The sequence below is a fragment of the Mauremys reevesii genome, linkage group 11 (genome assembly GCF_016161935.1).
Source record: "Mauremys reevesii isolate NIE-2019 linkage group 11, ASM1616193v1, whole genome shotgun sequence".
NCBI lineage: Eukaryota > Metazoa > Chordata > Testudines > Geoemydidae > Mauremys > Mauremys reevesii.
In genome coordinates this window covers 12,884,061-12,906,044 of record NC_052633.1, presented here as the reverse complement: position 1 = coordinate 12,906,044, position 21,984 = coordinate 12,884,061, and the positions used below count along the sequence as shown (strand labels likewise).

The 21,984-nt window shown below is 43.1% G+C and overlaps 1 protein-coding gene across 2 annotated transcripts in view; it reads right to left on the bottom strand.

Annotated features, from left to right (window-relative positions):
• The window catches only part of ERBB4 (erb-b2 receptor tyrosine kinase 4), a 1,095,893-nt gene that overhangs the window by 1,030,956 nt on the left and 42,953 nt on the right, over nucleotides 1–21,984 (bottom strand). The window contains exon 1 of one of the 2 annotated variants that reach the window (XM_039494133.1): nucleotides 6,519–6,533. The exons of the other annotated variant lie outside the window; for it this stretch is intronic. The gene's annotated coding sequence lies outside the window, so the exon portion shown is untranslated. Of the gene's footprint in view, nucleotides 1–6,518; nucleotides 6,534–21,984 lie in introns of those variants that run through there. 2 annotated transcript variants of the gene reach the window in all.

Sequence of the window (21,984 nt, the reverse complement as noted above, 5' to 3'; positions counted from 1 at the left end):
GAGCAGACGTGAAGCTCTCGGTGTGAGGCAGAAGGCTGGGTTGGGCCAGGGACTGTGGAAAACTGGTGTCTAGCAGACCTCCTAGAGGGATGGGAAGCAGGGTCGGCTCCAGGGTTTTTGCCGCCCCAAGCAGCAAAAAGAAAAAAAAACAAAGAAAAAAGAAAAGCTGTGATTGCGATCTGCAGCTCTACTGCTGCCGCTTCAGTCTTCGGCAGCAATTCAGCGGCTGGTCCTTGGCTCCGAGAGGGAGTGAGGGACCCACCGCCGAATTGCTGCCAAAGAGCCGGACGTGCCGCCCCTCACCATTAGCCGTCTCAAGCAGCTGCTTGCTGGGCTGGTGCCTGGAGCCAGCCCTGATGGGAAGAGTTCGTGTTGTGTTATATTAGTGTTGGACTTTGAATGCCCCCGGGAGGGGTAGAACTGTTAGAAGAAGAAAGCTGGGGAAATGAGGCTGTGTGGCTGCTACCCTGCACAGTGCCAGAAGAGGGCGCTCTGGGAATGATACAGAGTAACAAACACCTTCCCCTATTATTTTTTTATTATTTTAAGTCATCCATGAGGCAAAAATATTTTTAAATGGTGCTAGATGTTGCTGTAGAGAGACTGAAATATTTAAGTAATGTCTTAGTGGATGCTGTTTCACACCAGTTGTAACTACTCCAAAATCAACATGGTTTTGTGCTTTCATTAAACACTTCTACTGGCACAAGCCACATCTAGAAAACAGTTTGCTTTTTGCAAGATGAAATACTGAGTAATCCACAGGGTGCAGAAAGAGTTTGATCCACTTATTTCATTACAATAATCAAAAGTATCAGTGTTCGCAACTTGAAAAACATTGTAAAGGCCACTTTCAATTAAGTGCATTTTCCACTGCTCTGTCTTCTACAAACATTCAGAGCTATGTTATGTAGTGATTCAACCCCACGCCTTTGTTAGATCACAAGCCACATGTTGGCTGCAATGCATGGCATTATGTTGCTGGCTTGCATTCAATTGCTTATTCCTGCTGCACCTGTGTTCTAAAGAGCAAGTAGTAGCAGATTTCCACTGGAATGTATGAACCTTTCACAGAACCCAGAGCTGTTGGTGAGATTGTGGTTGGCCCTTCACCTGTTGTGGGTGATGACACCACAGTCACTTTGATCTCCACACTGCATGGACACAATCACACTTAGCACCCACCACTGCCACCACCCACGGTCATAGCAGTAACGGTGACTAAGAGCAACCCTACTCTCCTTTCCAATTTCATTGAAAAGGTTTTACTGTTAAAGTGTGGGCATGGTGAGGATATGGAGAATCAGATTCTTTTAATTAAAAAAGTGTTTCCATTATGAATCGTAATTTCCTGATTCATCAGCAGTTGGGTTTCCTGTCTAGTGACATGAAAGAGAATATAACACGATTAACCCTTCATTTACTGTACTTCCTTTACACAATATTATGCAGCCCACTCTCAAGCCAATATTGAAATTAATTACATAAAAGAGGCTGTAAGTAACTATCGCTGTCCCTCTACGTCGGTAGCTATCACAGTGGTTCAAATGGTCATCTCTAGAGTTCAGGACAAGTTGCCGTACCAAGAGCCAGTGGTTCTGTTGGAAGCAATGGCTTACAGCTTCAGGTAATGCAATGCTACCTTCATTAAGCTTTCCAACCCTTATGGGAAAGGCCTATGGAATTTAATAAGAAGAATCTAAAAAAATTATTCTAAGAGACAGGAAAAAAAATATACCCCTTGCTATAGTTTTTGACCCATCCTATAGAATTGTATAGCAGTGTTTTCCATTTAATTCTATAGGGTGGGTTTAAAAGCCTAAAAAGGGTTATCATTTATTAAACTCTATAGGACTTTTCATCATGGTAAGGGATTAAATAGTAAATTCATTATGAGTGCTTGGGAAAAACTGTGCTCTGCATCATGGGAGGGATCATGCAGGAAGCCTGTCCTCACTTCAAGCACACATTATGAGCTGGTAGGGAGAAAAAATTCTCCCCTTCAGAAAGTGTCAATTTTTGGCAGAAATTCAAATTCACATTCCTGAAGATGAAAACTGAAATGTCCGTTTGGAAAGGTTACTATGGTGCCTCATGGGGAGGTGTAGCTCCTCATGCTTCCCAATTTATATAGGCTGAGCTCCCTGGTTGGCTACATCTCCCATGATGCACCAGAGTCTTCCTTCTTGTAAAAGGGAGGCTGTGCATCAAGGTAGTCCCTGGCTATGGTGCATGATGGGAGACAAAGTCCAGCTGGGGCAATTGGCCCATAGAAGAAAGTGAGGACTAAACGACAACTCCCATGGGGCACCATGGCTGCATTTCCAAATTAAAATATTACAATATATGGCTGAAATATCATAGAATCATAGAATCATAGATCAGAAGGGACCAATATGATCATCTAGTCTGACCTCCTGCAAGATGCAAGCATTATTAGCGATCTCCCCACCATTTTAGCAGCCCCCTGCCCCATGCTGCGAGAGAAGGAAAAAAAACAGGGGCCACAGCCCATCTACCTGGAGAAAAAAATTTCCCCCCCCCCCCCAAATATGGCGGCTCGCTGCATGCATGCAGGCATGCGGGCAGCTCCTCTCAAAAAAAAAAAAAGAAAAAAGGTAAATAATAACATTTCATTTTTTTTTAGTGTTTACCAGTGTGGCATTAAAAAATTTGACTAAGCCTATCAATCCTATCATACCATCTCCTCCATAAACTTATCTAGCTTAGTCTTAAAGTCATGGAGGTCCTTCGCCCCCACTGTTTCCCTCGGTAGGCTGTTCCAGTATTGCACTCCCTTAGTGGACCTTAGTGGTTCTTGATGAACAGTTGAAGTCTTCTGCAGAATGCAGACACTTTTTGTGAAAAAATTATATTGAGTCAAAACCCCTTTGCATTAAAAACTGTTCCAACAGCCCTACAATGTGGGTCTTAAACGGTTGAATTCAATCATATATACAGAGTCAGCCCAAGAGCTCTATTCTTTTTCAGCACAGGTGATCACCCAGTTGTTCAAGTTGGGCTAAAACACCTTTGTGCCACTCCACAAAGGAGGCATTCAGTGTACACCAGATGGCTGAGAAATAATTTATCTGATTCAGAAATGGGTTAGACAATGCAAGCCATCCACTGAGGAACTCATTTCTTTGCAATATTTCTTCATGCAAGGCATTAGAAAGTATGGAACAGGCAATAGTTCCCCCCTTTCTGAACGAGTGATTTAGGTCACTGGTCTTCTTGGATCAAGTTAAGACTCTAGTCACACTTAAAACTGTCGTTGATTTCAGTCAGAACAGGACTGGACCCTAACACAAGAACTAGGGGTCATAATACAAGAACTAGGGGTCACCAAATGAAATTAATAGGCAGCAGGTTTAAAACAAATAAAAGGAAGTTCTTCTTCACGCAGCGCACAGTCAACTTGTGGAACTCCTTACCTGAGGAGGTTGTGAAGGCTAGGACTATAACAATGTTTAAAAGGGGACTGGATAAATTCATGGTGGCTAAGTCCATAAATGGCTATTAGCCAGGATGGGTAAGAATGGTGTCCCTAGCCTCTGTTCGTCAGAGGATGCAGATGGATGGCAGGAGAGAGATCACTTGATCATTGCCTGTTAGGTTCACTCCCTCAGGGGCACCTGGCATTGGCCACTGTCGGTAGACAGATACTGGGCTAGATGGACCTTTGGTCTGACCCGGTACGGCCTTTCTTATGTTCTTATGTTCTTATGTTCCCACATGAAAAAGAGGGGTCAATTTTACAAATTGTGCAAAACTACAGTGCCTCATTTTCTTCACAAGCTCACAAGAATGCCAGCTAAATGGTGGTATTTCTCAGCTTGACTTCAGTTTCCCATGGTTTTCAGGAAAGAATGTAGCGTTTGCACTATTAAAATTTGATCACTTAAAATGTTTGCTTACTATAATGGGGCTCTGCCCAGGGGCAGGATTCACCTCCATGGATCAACTTGCCAGTTCATCAGGGCCTCATGCAGTCAGCTGTTCTGGGGCAGGACTATGTCTTGGGAACTGCCATACTGGATCAAACTCTTGATCCACCTAGTCCACCATCTTGTCTCTGAAAGTGGCCAGTGTCACATGCTTCAGAAGAGGCTGCAAGAAAAACTGCAGTAGATGTTGCCTTAAACCGGGAAGCATAAGGATTAATATTTCTTCCAAAGTGTATGTTAACATTAACTATTTTAACTATGGCTAGTCTTCATAGTCATATAAACATCCAGTCCTTTTTTGAATCTTGCTAAGTTTACCAAGATCACAAAGCCAGTCAGTGGCAGAGCTGCAGAACTCACAGCTCCTATCTCCATGCCCTGTGCCCTTATTTACTCTGCCACACAACCTCTCCTACTTAGAAGTATTATATTTTTGTCTCAGAATTCTGTGCTGTGCCTACTACAATCTTGGGTTCTACCAAATAAATAGCACACCTAAGAGGTCGGCATTGCTTACAACTTACAGATGGTTTAGCCAAGGCACGGAGAATTCAAAGCTACCGACAATGGTTAGGAGCACAAGTTCCATTGACTATCTACCTTTGCAAAATCCTACACAGAGAGGTTAACGGATTTGCAGACTTCCTGTGTGACTGTGGGCAACAGACGGGAGAAGAAACCCCAAGACCATGTGAAATTGTAGGGTCTGGTTTCACAGATTTTCAAGCAAAGTTTTTCTTCAGTTTTCATGTGCCTTGGATTATGCGCCAACCCAGCAAGTTTTGTCTGAACCACAGGTTTGAACCAACTCAAAATCTCAAAGCAAAACTCAACACTGCCAAAATTTGACAAGTTTCCAAAATTTGGCAAAACGGTAAATTTTTCATGCCTATAATACAAAACCACAATTCTGCCAGAGCAGCTCAAGAGCTTTAAGACCTTTAACAAGCATTGGGCTGTACTAGACCTTTATGGCCCCATGCCCACCCTCCAGTAGCACTGGCTGTTTTTGCCACTTCAGCCTACCCTCTTCCATGGTGGACTTCCTTTCACCAGAGACCCTGCATTCTGAATTAAATCTGGTGAAGAAAATGAAAACCCGTAGCAAAACTAGCTCATAGTTACACTTTGGGATCTTTACGGTGAAAGGTATTACATTAATATAAGATTTTATAGTTATGATCACTTGGACTGAAACAGAAATCTAGACTTTGAAATTCGGGCCTAAAATCTTCAGCCAATCAAGGGATCCTTAGATTCTGTAATTTAAAACTTATAATAATGATCTACTAGCTGTATTTAAATGTTAATTCTATTAAAATAATGAGAAGAGGAAACAATTAGTTGTGTACATATTTTCAAATCCTATTGTGATCTGTAACTCAGTAGAACTAATTGGAGATTGGAGTCTCTTTTCCATGGAAAATGTCAACTTTTCACTGAAAAATTTAAAGCTTTCAGTTTCTGGTTTTCAGATGAAAAATTAAAACAATTCATGGAGTTGAAATGGTAATTTCCTGTTGAGAAAAGATGCAATGGAAAATTGCCTACCTGACCTATAACTTAGATTGTTATCTCTTCAGGAAAAAAAAGAGTCTTTTTATTCTGTTTGTACAGCACCTTGCACAATGGGGTCTTGGTCCATGACTTGGGCTCTTAGATACTATGGAAATATAAATAACTCATTAATTCTCTTTGTGTCAACTCATTAGTGTTATTTGACAGAGTATCTTGTGATAGATCACTAAATTGACTTGAACGTTAACGTGTGTCACCAATACAAATTAGCCACACTAAGAAAGGTAATCTCCATTCCAAACTTGAGATCAGGTATTCAGGTTCAGAAAACTTTAGCATATCAGGATTCCTGATACTTGATCAGAATTATTAGGAGGCATGTGCAGTTATAATGTTTGCCACAAGATGGAGCAGATGTGTCATTGTTACCCCCTGGTTTTCTTGTAGATGAACAAGACCTTTCCTTTTTAAACTTCTGCAGGATGAGCCATATTTTCAAGGGTCCTTAGCTCTTAGCTGCTCCCAGGGTGACATTTTTGGCCAGATTTTCAAGTGATCTCAACAGACATAATGAGGGATTTTTTTGGGTGTGTGTGTGTGTGTGTAGTATTGTGCCTAAAGTGGAGATGAGCTATTTTGTCTCCTTGTGCTCACCCTGTGTGTTTGTATCCACCTGTCATCTCTTATCTTCCACTCAGACTGTAAATTCTTTAGGACCGGGACTGTCTTTTGTTTTGTCTGTACAGCACCAAGCACAATCCTACATTAGGGTGCCTAGTGCTAGTGCAATATATTAATAGTATTTTGGAAACCTTGGCCCCATATGTTCAAAGACAATGTGCTGGGGAGATTTCACACCCTTCAACAATGCTTGAGAGTGAACAGCCCTTGGGCAAGGTGACGGAACTGGAAAAACCTCACCCCTAATAGGATTGCATTAGTGTCAGAAATATCACGTTGGTGAGGTGAAAATATTTTTGGCTGAAAGGAATAATGCGATTAGAGACAGTAGCCTTCATGCAGGCTGACTCAAAATGTAGTCAAACGTACCTGAAGATTTTTGGCCCAGAAACTGCTGGAAAGCCCACAGGAACAAGATTTCTAACACCTTCTGCTTTTCACTGGGTCGGAAACACAAGTCTCAGTCTCCTGGCATCATCTTTCAGGTTTCAAGTGAGCAGAGGCAAGTGAGAAAGAAAAAATGTGAAGCTTTTATAATTTGAAGGGATATGGGCCGAATCCAAAGCCCACTGCAATGAATGGGAGTTTTTCCATTGACTTCAGTGGGCTCTAGATCAGGTGCTATGTTTTCCAAAGACTTTGGGAGGGAGTGTTAAACAGCCCAGACCTAGTAGCCCCCTAAAGACCTTATTGGGTACAGTGGAGGGAAACAGTGACTTGGTCCCAGAATAAAGGATGAGGGGTAGTTAGGCCATCAATCCCTTTTCTTTTCCCACCCCCAGACATCACCAGCAAGACTGCAGAGGCTTTAAGAAGGATAATAGCCTGTGGGGCATTCTCCTTAGTCATCTGTGTCTGCTGAAATTGAACCAAGCAGAAAATATGCTTGGTTAGGTGTGACAGTCTGTACCCTCATGTTCCATCCTTTGTACAAGATTTATCACAGTTTTGTAAAACGTATACCTTATCAGGCATCATTTGAAACCTCAATGTGCTGATCATTAAAGTCCTGGTAAAATGTGTGTAGCAACACTGTATGTCAAGTTATAAGATTCTACTGTCTGGCATGGCTGAGACATGCTCCAAGTCTGGAAAAGCAGGCACAAACCAGTTCCTCAGAGACAAAGGCAAACTTTTGCCTCAGCCAGGTGTCAACAAAAATCAAATGAACTATCACTTGCTTTAGCAGCCATTCTTTGGCAGGAAGAAGGGTGTGAGCGAGAAATGTACATCTTGTGTAAACAGACTGGCTCTTGCCTGAACCCCAGCTGGAGATGATTGTCAAAGAGTAGAAAAAGCTATAAAAATGAGGAACAGAGGCCTCAAATCTCCTCTCTCTCCTCGTGGCATCAACAAATGCTTGAAAGACAAAAGGAGCATCAATGAACTGAGGTGCGGGGGGGGGGGAGGGGGGGGAATCCTGGCTGAAAGATCCAGCCAGACTGCTGTAAGCATATGGTGAGAGAAATCTTTGCTTTGAATTCACTTAGCTTGATAAGTTAAAATGCAAACTAATACCTAAACTAATTCTTTGTAACCAGTTCTTAATTTTATGCCTCATTACCTGTAATCACTTAAAATCTATCTTTCTGTAGTTAATAAACTTGTTTTATTGTTTTATCTAAACCCGTGTGTCTTTGGATTGAAGTATTTGGGAAATTTCATTTGAGATAAAAGAGTTTGTGCATATAATTTTCTATTAATAAAATGACAGACTTTCTATGTGCTTGTACTGCACAGAAGGACAGAACTGGGCAGTGCAAGACACACATTTCTGGGGACAAGTCTGGGACTGGGAATTTACTGGTAACACTCTGCAATACAATTCAGGAGCTGCTGGCTAGAAGCACTCATAACTCAGCTGGGAGTAATTTACAGGCTAGAGGCTGTGTGAAAGCAAGGCAAAGAGTGGTTGCTCCCACAGTGAAGCAGTGCAAAAGGCACCCCAGATTGGCAAACTGAGGGGACAAAGCTGTTTCTCAGTCCAGATTTTATGTCACACTAGCAGCCACAACAAACAAATTGGCCCTAAACACTTCAGTATTTGCAATGTTCTGGTTTTAATTTGTGAACTAGGACAACAATGGTATTTAGTACTCCAGAAGTGAAAAGTTGGTGTCTTCCTGTCCACACCACTCCATTAAACAGATTACTGTAGGATTCTCATCAGATATTAGACTCTGTTGGGAGGCAGCAGAACTACCAATCTAAATCTGACCCACAGGGCCGGCACCAGGGGTTTTGCCGCCCCAAGCAGCCAAAAAAAACAACAACAAAAAACAAACAAACAAAAAAGCCGCGATCACGATCTGCGGCAATTCAGCGGGAGGTCCTTCGCTCCGCGTCGGAGTGAGGGACCCTCCACCGAATTGCCGCCGAATAGCTGAAAGTGCCGCCCTTCTCCGGAGTTGCTGCCCCAAGCACCTGCTTGATAAGCTGGTGCCTGGAGCCGGCCCTGCTGACCCAACATGCTTTTTGATTATTTTCTCTCTCTCTCTCTCTCTCTCTCTCTCTCTCTCTCTCTCACACACACACACAATAATGCATAATAAATAGTATCAAAAGATGGCACACCGTTGCAAATAATCATGGGGGAAATTGACATAACTTGTCCCTTCTCCATGCAAGTAGGCCCTTGAGAATCAAAATGTTGTATGCATCTTCCAAGCTAAAATTGAGAACAGATTTGAATCCACATTATATCCAATCTGCATTATATGAAGCCAAGTTGTCAAATGAGGCTTAAAAGTGTGCATGTAAAATATTATATTATATATATATACACATAGACACACACACACATAACCTGGATCCCTGCATGCCTCGCTCCTTAAGTTGTGCACACAAATACCCAGTTGCTCAAACAAATGTGTATTTTAGACACAGATGTGTGCACAAAATCTGAGTACAGTTGTTTGCCCCTTAGTATCTCCTTTAAATGTACAACTATAAGGAAGTTAACAATTAAAATAAAAAAACATACTTTTAGCATGCCTCATTGTACCTGGATATTGTTGTAAATATGGAAGGTGCTTGGCCTACAAAGCTCATTGAAATTGGATGTAGATGCACACTTCAATTAACATGTCTGTCAGGGTGAGTTAATCAGAAGCCCCCCGTCACCTTAAGACAAAAGGGGGTTGTGAACCCATCCAGGAGTTTGCACTGAGTGGGCAGAGGGGTTTTGCCGAGTATAGTCTGTGGGATGGGGTGGGCAGGGGAGGGGAAAGAACAGAGAGCTGCAGAAGCAAACAGCAAGAAAGCCAAGCAAGCAGCTTGTGAGCACAGTGTGAAAGACTGGAGAGGGGAGTCTGGTGCTGACTAAAGAGAACTGGGGCTGTAACCAAAGAAGTGATCCCTTGATTTTGGTTCCTCCCACACATGGAGATGCCAGACTTTATGCATGCCTTGTAAATAAGCAAGATTGCATCAAAGAAAATATCAGATTCTATCAATGTTTATTTCCAAGTGGAACATCCCCAGGGCCCTGAAATTTGACTAGCCTCTCAGGTCAAAAAGGAGCAACTGTATTTAGGATAAAGGTCAGGAGGTTTCCAACTGCAGACAACACCATGAGGCAAACTAGAGACTCACTTTTTATTTTAGCTTAGAATTTGTTTGTGGAATCTCAATATTCTTACCGTACTTTAACCCCCGGTGTGCCATTCAATATTCTACCTGTGGCCCATAAAGCACACCAATCATGCTTGAACATCCTAATGACCTCAGTGGCATATGGGTGGAACAGCAGCAGCACCACACCCAATTTGGTTGATCAGCAATAATGGGGCAGATTTATATTTTTCTTTCCATTCCCTTAGCTATTCTATTGAGAATGTTGCCCTGAAATGATTTAAGATAATGAAGTTTCTGAATGTTAGCGGCAGTTAACCATGCTCAGAGAAGGGATACTAAAGAGAGATGTGCCGCTTTCAGCAGTTTCAGTTCACAAGGTCTAATGCCAAGTCTTTTTTTCAGTTTCACTTTGAGTTTCACATGTGAGCGAAACTATACCGCCTGTGATCAGAGGAAAACCATTTGAAACCGCCAAGTTTCACATGTTTTCCGCTCTCACCTGTAAGCCAGCCCTGGTTTGCATGGTTGAAAGCCATGTTGCTAACCTGAACCAGGATCTTTCCTCAGGAAAGCACTTAAAACTAAATGCACCCTTGAAGTCAACAGGGCATATGCCCATGTGTAAGTGCTTTCCTGAATTGGGGCCTAGAACAGACCCATATATTCTGTTAATTTTCTACAAGGAATCGACATCCTGCCATTCAGTTGTTCAAGTGAAGGTGGTTTATGGCTATATCCCGAGCAAATCAGAGATGGGTCTAAAACAAACCCTTGATCTGAACCTTCTCTAGTTTGGGGAAGTTAAGACTTTGATCCATACTTTGTAGTTCAGGAATATCTTCTGTGCAAATCTTCGAAAGCATGACTGGTTCTTGCTGGATGTGTGTAATGGAACATGAATGCCACAGACTAAAGTAAAATCAATCAGCAATTTGATTGCAAGCAACAATTACATTTTAGGAAGATATTAAAAACCCTTCCCCTTAATAAGTCACCAGTATGTTTTCATTCTTATGAAATACCGAACAGGGTCACTAACAGCTTTGATAGCATCTCCATTTATTCCACTTTTCACTCCAAACACTGTTCATAGCACTGAATACTTCTTCCATTGGACTACTTGTAAACACAGGGCCAATTCTATTCTATAGCAATAGGCTGTAAACAACCAACCTGCAGGTATAAAGCTACTACAATTTTGATGGATTACATTAAAAACCAGGATATTCCAGGTGTCCTGAAAGATGTTTCTGGGACATTTATGAAAAACTAGGACATACCATCACTTTATACACTTTTTTTGAAAAAAAAAAAAATACATCTATCATCATGGTTCAGACATACATACCTCTCCATACCACAGTGATGGTCACAGCATAAACACCTAGATAGAGTCCATAAAGTAGAGGAATCTAAATGATTACTTTATATCTTGCTTTTGAATATTCAGGGATAGCTTGTGCCACAAGCTATGTTGAAAGAGATGGGGGGTAGTGGTGCTGGCCCAGGAACATTCCCATGGAGGGCCTGATGCTAAAGAATCCATAATTCCTCCGGGAGATGTAGTGATGTGCTTCTGTCCTGTGCCAACAGCAAGTCACTCCTCCCTTATAACATGGCCAGCCACATCCAGAGCCTCGTGGCTCTTTGAGGGTTATGCTGAGTGCCTTTCAAGTGCCTCTGTTTTCCCCCTTCTCAGGCTCCGTTTGGCATTCACTCAGTTCAGAGATAGTTCAAACTATCCCTTCCTGAGGTTCAGTCCTCAGATACATGTTGACCCTGTAGGCCTCTCAACCCCACTTCAGTGTCTCTGCACCCAGTAGTCCACTATCTCACAAAGTCTTTTAAAAATGGGACGTGAACTCAGTCTTCATCCTAGTTTCAGCTGAACACAGCTGCCACCTCCCTGAGGAAACTTCTGCTTCCCCATGCCTCCTGCCCGGAGTTTGTCCTTCTATAGAGGCCTTTGCAGCTGGGCCATTGCAGTCTCTCCCCTGCCTGGACAGGGTCTCTCCTAGACCTCCCCACCTGAAGAGATTTCCTCACCTGTTTCCTGCTTCTTGAGCTTCAGCCCTGGAGGACTTTTTGCTCTCCACAGTGTGTACAGACCTAGCTGCAGCTTCTTGTGCTTCCCTCTTCACTGCAACTTCCTGCTCCTTTTGTATTAGGATCCCCCGATTCCTCTTAGGGATAGCCCATCCTGTTACCAAGGCTGGCTTAGTTCCCAGCTCTCCAGTGTATCAGGCAAGCCACCCTGTTACATCCCTGAATATGGCTCAGCTCAACTGTTCAGCCATTGGTGGGGCACAGCCGAGAACCTGAAGCTGGGAGAGCAGCCACAACAGCAAATGAAGCAGGGACTGCTTCACTCAGGGAGATGGGAGTGAGCTGAGGCTTTTCCTTCTCACCAGCTGCCCCAGAACACAGACCTGTGTAGGAAACTCCTCTGGGGCACTAGGACTTATGTGGCATCCTCACTCCCCATAGGCAGGTGACCTCTGGGAAAGAAATTGCAGGGAGCATATGGACTGCTTCCTACAACTCCTGGTTCCCCTCCTTTCTCTGGGTGTACCACCTCCAAACCCTTCTCCCTCTTCTCAGGGAGGGACTGCAGCCTACACATCTCCGCAGCCTCTAGACTTCCCAGGGAGTGACGGCCTTTTCCCAGCAGCAGCCCGTTTCCAGGTTCCTGGCTTTATAGGCCCCAACTGTTCCTGCCCAACTGAGCCTGCTTGTAATCAGTTCCCTAGGGGCTCCCTGGCTCTCCCTTCAGCCCAGGAGCAGCATGTGGAGTTAATAGGCCTACCTCACCATCTTAACCTCTTCCGATCCTGTGTGGGGTGGACACCCCATCACAAACTCCCTGAAGCCTATCTGTTTAATTGTATTGCCAATATAGTTACAAGATGCAACAGGCTTGTATAGAGCAACATGCAGCTGTATATTGAAAGAGTTGTCATAGGGGGAAAAATCTCTCTGTTTTGTCAGGTCATAGATACCGATTGTATAACAATCAGTATAATGCAGTACCTCAAAGAGAAACATTTTTTCTAGCAGATAACAGATAAATCCATAAAAAGCCACCTACAGACTCAAGCGAATGTTATCACTTTTAGGTTACTATTTGATTTTCTGTTACTCTTAATCCAGAAATTCCACCTGCCCTTGGAATCTGATACCAGCTTCTTGTAATTTACTGAGCTCTCCCTTGCAACAGTTATCAGCACATGATATTTTTCGCTCTCCTTTTCCCCTCCCTGAGGCGCCTGTGTGATCTCCACCCACAGAAATGCAATACATTAATGTCTCCTCAGAGTTATAGCCCAGATTCAGTGAGGCACTTAAGCACCGGCCTAACTTTAGGCATAAGAATGCTTCCAAACTGACTATTGATGTGTTTCAAGTTAGGCACAGGATTAAGGATCTTTCTGATTTTGGACCTTAAAATGGACGATTAGGGCCTATTTCAGCAGGGTGCCGAGTGCCTCTTGCCAATGCTTTCAACTCTCATTTATGTCAATGAGAAAATAAGGCCCTATATTTTGAATCCATCATTAGCCAAACTTTTTATTGATTTACCTGGATTTCTAAATGATGCAGCCTTACAATCCAACAGCAATACATCTAAGCTCCTTCACCCTTTCTTCCTGTCAAGCTTCAAGAAACACCTCCTCCTTTAACCCTGCCCACGCATCTCTCCAAGCCCAAAATGTGATTACACAGACATGCTTGTTCAGATGCCTGATCCTGCTGCATGCAACCCTTGTTCACTTGAGTAGTGGGGCTACTTGCATAAGTAGGAGCTACTTGAATGAATAGGGCTACTTATAAGGGTCTGAGCCAAAGCCTACTGAAGTCAATGAAGTTCTTCCTGTTGATTTCACTGGCCTTTGGATGAAGCCCATGATGGCTTGCAGGATCATGTCCTAGACTCAAAGCTCCCTAGGGCAGGGACTCAGTCTTGTATTTGCTTATGAAGCACCATCTATGGCATTAAAGAAATTAATAGATTATAAGGCCAGAATGGGCAATTATGATCATCTGAGCGCCTGCATAACACAGGCCATAGAATTTCACCTCGTGATTCTTAAATCAATTTTTAAAGTCCTGATTCTGCAGCTATGGATAGTCCCATTCAGGGGGACCTTCCCCCCCACCCCCGAGACTGAAGAAGAATTCACAGAAGACTCATGGCTTAGTCCTTTATAAAATGCACTTGACTAGGGCTGCCTAAATTATTGTGTTTTTACCCCACAGGCCAGAATTCTAGATCTTGACCTTCCTATATTTGCATGTTATAGTGATCCCCTCTGAAACCTCTGTGCAAAGGAGTGAATAGTTCTGACAAGGACAATCAGAACCGGGATAGGAGGAAGTCAGGCCTTTCGGGAACATTAGAAGGATGAATGCCAGGATAGCGATTATTCTGGAGACAGCCCATTGCTTTGGGATGTTCTGCTGGTTCAGATGGCTCAGTAACACATTCTGTTGTTTTCGTGGTAAGACAAGAGCTTTTATTGACCTTTGTTTTACTGCCCCAAGGTAAGACTTAAGATTATTTCAAATGGATGTTTAATTTTGTAAATATTTATGTCAGGACACATTTGGCCATTCTAGATACTCCCCAAGCCACTCCCCCTTTACTCATTACATTTTCCCCAGTCCTTTTACTTTATCCCTCCTTTCATTTCCTACACTTTGTTTGGTGATCTTGGTTTTGTTATCTTGTGTACTTTGAAATAACTGCAGCACATGTTCTTGATTCTTTTCCTTCACATCCCTTTGTGAAGTCCATCTCTTCAAACAGTATCTCCTGTTTTATCATTTTATGCTCCCCACAACCTCTCTTACTTTGTTTAGAGTTTGTCTCATCGCCAATATGGTCCAGTACATAGAAGCAATTAGCACATAGACGATGAGCCGAAGTTTCAAGGAGAAAATGTCAAGAATTGCACAAAGGAAGCCATTTGCAGTGCAACCAACAAATTTTATTGGTCCTACAAAACCCAGGAACTATGCCACATATTCTTGAGTGGCATCTATTGGCATCTGGCCTATTTACATATATGCATACATCTCTTTTTCACAGCACTGCTGTAACAATCAACATTGCTTTTTAGCAACAACTTAAAATAGTTACAACCCATCAACACAGTCTGAAAATAGCTGGCCACATTTCCTGGAACAACTTTCAAGTCTAGTCCCTAAAAACCTTTCAGGACAGGGGTAATTCTGTAACATCAGTAAAGCCAAATTATCACAGAAACTAAGCAAATCTTAAGCCACCCAGTGCCAATTAAACTTGCAGGGAGGCAGCTCTAACTTAAACCCTGTGGGAGCTTATACCACTGGAGGATCAGACAAAGCAGAGCTATGCTCTCCAATACTGCCTTCTCACTGTTGTCATAACTGGGCCTACAGATTTACTCCAATTGTGAACTCAACTGTAAAAATTATGTAAAAGTTGATAAGATGTCACCAAAGCTTGACTTTAGTAATGCTTTTGATACTGTCTCACATGACCAAAAGCACATAAACAAAGTAGGGAAATGCAGTCTAGATGGAGCTACTACAAGGTGGCTGCAAAACTGGTTGGAAAACCATTCCCAGAGAGTAGTAAATAGGTGGTTCACAGTCATGCTGGAAGGACATAATCAGTGGGGTCCTGTAGGGATTGGTTATGGGTCTGGTTCTGTTCAATATCTTCATCAGTGATTTAGATCAGGGGTGGGCAAACTATGACCACATCCAACCCGCAGGCCTGTCCTGCCTGGCCCCTGAGCCCTCCCCTGCTGTACCCCTTCCCCTGCATCCTCAACTCAACGTGCCAGCAGTGCGGTGGCATGGCTGGTTCCGGCCGGGCGGCCCAGCTCAGGGGTGAACACAGGGTGCCATGACACACCCCTCACGCCTCCCCCCCAGAGCCGGGCACTCGGGCGGCTCACCCACCACGGGGGGGTGGGAGAGGCTGCTCTGTGGAGGCAGGGGAGCAGGCAGGTAGTGCAGGTGGCGGGAGTGCGGGGAACGCGGCTGGAGGACTCAGGAGAAGCACTGGGTGGCCACGCAGCCGGCCGGAGAGAAGCGGCGCTTTGAAGGGGAAACCACTGCTTCTCTCTGGCTGCGCGGCTGCCCCTGCTCCTCCTGAGTCCTCCGCCCATGTTCACAGGGCCACATTCTGAAAGGGGATGGAGAGGTCCCAGGGGGGCAGTTAGGGATGGGGGTCCCGGGAGGGGGTGGTAAGGGGACAGGGAGGGGGAGGTTGGATGGGGGTCCTGGAGGTGGTCAGGGCAGGGGGTCCCAGGAGGGGTGGTCAGGGGACCAGGAGCAGGGGGCATTGGATGGGTCAGGAGTTCTGAGGGGGGGCAGTCAGGGGGCAGAAAGTGGGAGGGGGCAGATGGGAGTGTGGTAGGCTGTTTAGGGAGGCACAGCCTTCCCTACCTGGCCCTCCATACCGTTTCGCAACCCTGATGTGGCCCCCAGGCCAAAACATTTGCCCACTCCCGATTTAGATAATGCTATAGAGAACACACTTATAAAGTCTACAGACGATACCAAGCTGGGAGAGGTTGCAAGTGCTTTGGAGGATACAGTTAAAATTCAAAATGATCTGAACAAACTAAAGAAATGGTCTGAAGTAAATAGGAAAATTCAACAAGGACAAATGCAAAGTATTCCATTTAGGAAGGCGCAATCAGTTGCACACAAACAAAATGGGAAATTACTGCCTAGGAAGGAGTACTGCAGATAGGGATCTGGGGGTCATAGTGGACCATAAGCTAAATATGAGTCAACAGTGTAACACTGTTGGGGAGGGAAGTGAACCTCATTCTGGGATGTATTAACAGGAATGTTGTAAGCAAGCCACAAGAAGTAATTCTTCTTCTCTACTCCACACTGATTAGGCCTCAACTCGAGTATTGTGTCCAGTTCTGGGTGCCATATTTCAGGAAAGATGTGGACAAATTGGAGAAAGTCCAGAGAAGAGCAACAAAATGATTAAAGGTCTAGAAAACATGACTTATTAGGGAAGATTGAAAAAATTGGTTTGTTTAGTCTGGAAAAGAGAAGACTGAGAGGGGACATGAAAGCACATAAAAGGTTCTTACAAGGAGGAGGGAGAAAAATTGTTCTCTTTAACCTCTGAGGACAGGACAAGAAGCAATGGGCTTAAACTGCAGCAAGAGAGGTTTAGGTTGGACATTAGGAAAAAGTTTCTAACTGTCAGGGTGGTTATGCACCGGAATAAATTGCCTAGGGAGGTTGTAGAATCTCGGTCATTGGAGATTTTTAAGAGCAGGTTAGATAAACACTTGTCAGGAATGGTCCAGTACTTAGTCCTGCCATGAGTGGAGGGGACTGGACTAGATGACCTCTCGAGGTCCCTTCCAGTCCTATGATTCTATGACCAATAACAAACGTTGATGGGGAAATGTATGAAAGGGAGACAGAAAGACTGAATTAGTCTACAAAAAGGCCTATTGATATAATTCAAGGACTGTGTTAAGATCATGCTTGGTAAACAAGAATCTGTGGGTCCAGAAAATCAGTGAACCAAAATTGGTGTGTCAGAAACTAGGCCTAATTGGTGGACAAAATAACGATGGACTATTCCACCCATCACTCCCTTTTTGGATCCTTAAAGACAGACTTTGGAGAGAAAATGTGGAAGAAAGAGGCTACTGGAGCAAGCTTCATCATCATGGCTGCCACCGTCATCATTTTGTGGGCCCTCAGGCTTTCATCATCCTGATCCTGTGAGTTGTCCTGACCGACTGGGCTAAAGAGAGGGATCCAGATGACATCGCCCCCACTACCAGGTTCAGCTGAATCCCAATCACCACCTGGATGAAACGGGATCAGACTGCAGCAGCAACTTCAGCTCACCTCAACTAATTTCTTCTACTTTACCCATCTCCCCCTCCCCACAAAAGAAAAACCCAGTTAAAACCATCTTTAATACCCTCTAAAAACTGTCAGGCAAGGAGTTTTTTCCTTCTAAAACTCTCTCCAGCTAAAGAGACAGGGAATAAAAAATGTTGTTAAAGTAAAAGCCTTACTTAATATTTTACATTTCAAATATTTTACTCGTTTTTTCTTTTTTTCTGTATCGTTCATAAAAAAAGTTAAAAGGATTTTTAACAGTGTGTTTGCCATAGTACTAAGCAAGCTAAAGTCTCTGTATACCAAACCATGAATCTGGTTTAACACAGTTTAATGTTGGACGGTCACTGGGTTATGTTAACACCTTTGGCACCTATTCAGTCCATCTAAATTAGTATGAACCCACCCTGACCCACTCCCTCTCCCCCCGCCCATGTGCTGGGATCTGGGGATGGTATGGGGCTGTTGGCCCAACTTCATGCCAGGAAAGCATTCCGCACACAGAGGAAATTCTCCCATGGCATTTTCATCCATGTTAAGTTCATCTTTGCAATGCATTTATGTAGTCCAGGGAACCTGGCCCAGAGCCTTCAGCCAAAGAGCAGGCTGTGAACTCAAGACAATTTAGGTGAGTGAGATTTAAAACATTATATAACTGTGTAAAGTCCTCCCTGACTATTTGAATCACCTTGCAAACACCTTCTACACAAAGTGAGATGCTGTCCATCAAGAACAGCCTTCAAATTGAGGAGCTAATCTTGATCCTGCTCATGCCAAATGGAGTTAAAGGCATTCGCTCTCTTTCAAAGGATGCTCAGAACCTCAGAGGCCCAGCCCTGGAGTGAGATTTGGCAATTCAGCATAGCTGCTCAGTTCACAGCGTTCACAAGTGGCTCTATGAATGGTTCTTTTTTCTCTGCTTCCCAAACTGAATTCTCCAATGATCCCACCATGCCATACATTCTCATGTTGCTTGGTTACTATTCTACATGGCAGAATTTTCTGCTGGAAACAATTTGGGATCTTGCTGTGGCCTAGGTATGTGGGTCCTTGAGCAATCTGCCATTGAACCCACACCCAGCTTGCTTAAAGAAGCTAAGCAAGACCGTTTCAAGAGGGAGTCACTGAATTCAGAACCAGCAGGAATTGCCATCATGACATGAGTGTTATGAAAAATAACTATGAAAACATCTAGCTGAACCTAAAAGAGGACAGAGGGAGAGATGCCATAAGTTTGATTTGGAGGAGTCCATGAGAAAGATAATGACAGAAAGACACAGAGAGAGAGAGAAGAAAAAGAACTGTAATAGGGGAAAAGGAAGAAGCAAAATATACAGAAAAACAATTTCTCTGATTATAAGAGTGGGAAGTAAAATATTGCTGAAGACCAAGATTTTGGGTGCCTAACATGAGACACCCAAGAGGGGTCTTTTTTTCCAGATACCGCTGAGCACCTATCCTCTGAAAACCATGTAACCTAACATATACATTTCATACTAGAATCAGTGCAGATCTGGTGTTGGTTTGAGAGGGATGGGTATCCAAAATTAGGAGTTTGTCCATCCATAGTGCCAAATCCTTAGTCATCCAAGGCAATGTTTAGAGTCAAAATGCATTTTTCTCCTGGTCTTCAAGTCCTTATACAATAAAACAGGGATCCAGAATTTGAAGAAAAAAAATCAAATGTTTACTAATTATTATTGTATTATCGTAGCACCTAGGAACCCCAGTCATGGGACAGGACCCCATTGTGCTAGGTGCTGTACGAACACAAAACAACAAGCTGGCCCCTGCCCCAAAGAGCTTATAATCTAGATAGAGATGATAAATAAAATAAAGGTGCAGTTTTCTTCTGAAAGTAAATGACTGCTCTATTCTCTTTATTGCCTAGCTACCACTATGATCTTCCCCGCAGTTGCTGGGCAAAGCAACTACAGCTCCAGTTAAAATGAACTGTGCAAAAAGTGGTTTTTGCTCTTCTGCTGTGTTACTGCATACTTGAATAAAAACTTTTTTTGGGGCTGCAAATCTATAGCTTCCTGGGGTTTGCAGAAGGGACTTCCCCACTAACCTATAACCAGCACTTCAGACTGCTTGGGCGTTCGTCCTACATTGAAAGAGGCAGTAGGAAGTGCTTTTTCTGAGATCTGTCTTGTATGTTCATTATTTACTGAGAGGAAAAAAAAAGAGAGAGAGAGAGAGAAACACATTTGTAATTGTCACATCTGCTTCATTAGAAAGGTGAAGCATAAACATGTCTAAATTCACAGCACACAAATTATATCAGCCAAAAGTAGGATTTGAATTTAGATACAGAGCCAGGGAATCTCAGGCTCTAACAGCTCTTTTTGGTTGTTATAGCTAATATGTTTTAGTGAAATTATTCCAATATAGAATGCCACACATGGTGAAAATACACCAATAAAAAATGAGCAATAATAAATTAAAGGAAGATCAGATATTTTTCAGAGATGCACTAATTCAACCATATGTTATTTGGCTTGATGCAGAAGATCACCCAATGACTTCTAGGATCTGTGTTATGTTGAAGGTAAAATTAGATGACCATAGTGTTTCCTTCTGGCCTTATAAATCAAAGAACAATGTAAAGATGTCAGTCTGCTATTAACTGAAAGAATCAGTATATGTATGCTGCCACGTGCATAATTTCCCTGGAGGTTGCCTTGCTTCCCATAATTATTTATTTAGTTTAACAGGGGGAGAGGGGAAAACAATTAAAAAATGGTGGTTCTTGCAGATTGCTCTTGAAAGTGGAACGATTCATAGCCAGCTTTTCATCCATGATTAATGGTGGGATAAAAAAGCATTAACTCCTCCCTACTAGTTTCTAAAGCACCAGATAGCATTCCACATCAGTAATAGTGCCACAATCTTACTTCGCTCAGTCCCAGTGATTTTAGCACAGCTGTTCATAGAGTAAACTACAGCCCAACATGAGTAAGGGTATCAGAGCCTCCCCATATATAAAATGGTATGCCCAATTATCAGAGTCATGAAAATACTGCAAACCGGCGATTGAGATGAATATACATTTTAACTCCAAAAACTTTTTCGCTGGAATGTCTTCCTGTTCCTTTTTATTTACTGTTTGCAAACATTTGCCTGACTGAGTTTTTTTTTCCCCCACAACTAGTTGGGGAATGATGTTCTTTGGGTCTGAGCATCTTCATATTCAAGCAATGTTAAGCTAAAAAAATACTGAAAAGACTATAATGCCATTATGTAAGTCACTTCTACACCCCTCCCTCCCCCCTGGACTACTGTGTTCCATTGTGGTTACCCTATCTTGAAAGAGAGATCACAGAAATAGAAGGGGTTCAGAGACTGTTGACAAAAATTATTCAAGGCATGAAGAGAGACTGGCAAGTCTGGCTCTGGTTAAGTTTAGAGAGGAGATGAATAACTGGGGACTTGGTAGTGGTGTGCAAGACAATGAATAGGACAGAAATGCAAATCTGGTATGTTTGATTATCCTGTAGTTTTACCCTGAGGTGAGGCCAGCCCCAGGCAGGGGTACAGTACTGACCTTGCCTAATTTACCCTGTCTCCATTGTTTTTACTTTGGGATAACTCATGTTAACACATTAACCACCCCCAACATATCCAAATATACCATTTTTAGCAACGGAGACGAGGCCTGGGAAAGCTGTAAGAGGCGTGGTTTTGCCACTCTGAAAGGCTAATTTAACAAAGCCATTTAAATGCGTGTAGGTCAGGAAGCTGTCTGATACCCTCCTTTGCACACATTTAAACAAGCAGTTTTGGCAGCAGCTGTCAAACCCCCTTGATTCACCCGTCTGAAATTGGATGGTCATTGAAACAAATATTTAATTGAATGTTAATGCCACTTAACTGTATTAATTTCACTGTTTTGCAGCAATTTCCATGATTCACCCAGACAGGATTAAGCGCTAACATTGCAGCAGCCTGCCCTATGTGTCACTTGCAGCCAAGATTTGAAACATATGTAGTGGTGCTAATTGAATTCAGGTGATACTACTGTAGGTTGAAAGATAATTTTTCACACCTTATCAGCACTAATGAAGTGTCTAACTGCATTCAAGAGACACCACTGCTGTTACAAAGGTAATTTCTTGCACTTCGTCAGAGCTTGATGCCACACACTTAGCAACTTTGGCTAGCCAAAAATATCATATCCTCGGAATTAATTAGGTGCTTATATGTTTTTAATGAATGGGGGAGTTTTAAAATAATCCCTTAGGAACTCCTATGAATGCCGGACTCATGATGATGGGCTTTGCCTAGCAGCGGAGCGGCTCCTGCCTGAGTGTGCATGTGCCACTACTGCCCTCTAGGGGATGGCATGTCAGACCTCATGTACGATTGTCACTTGGCC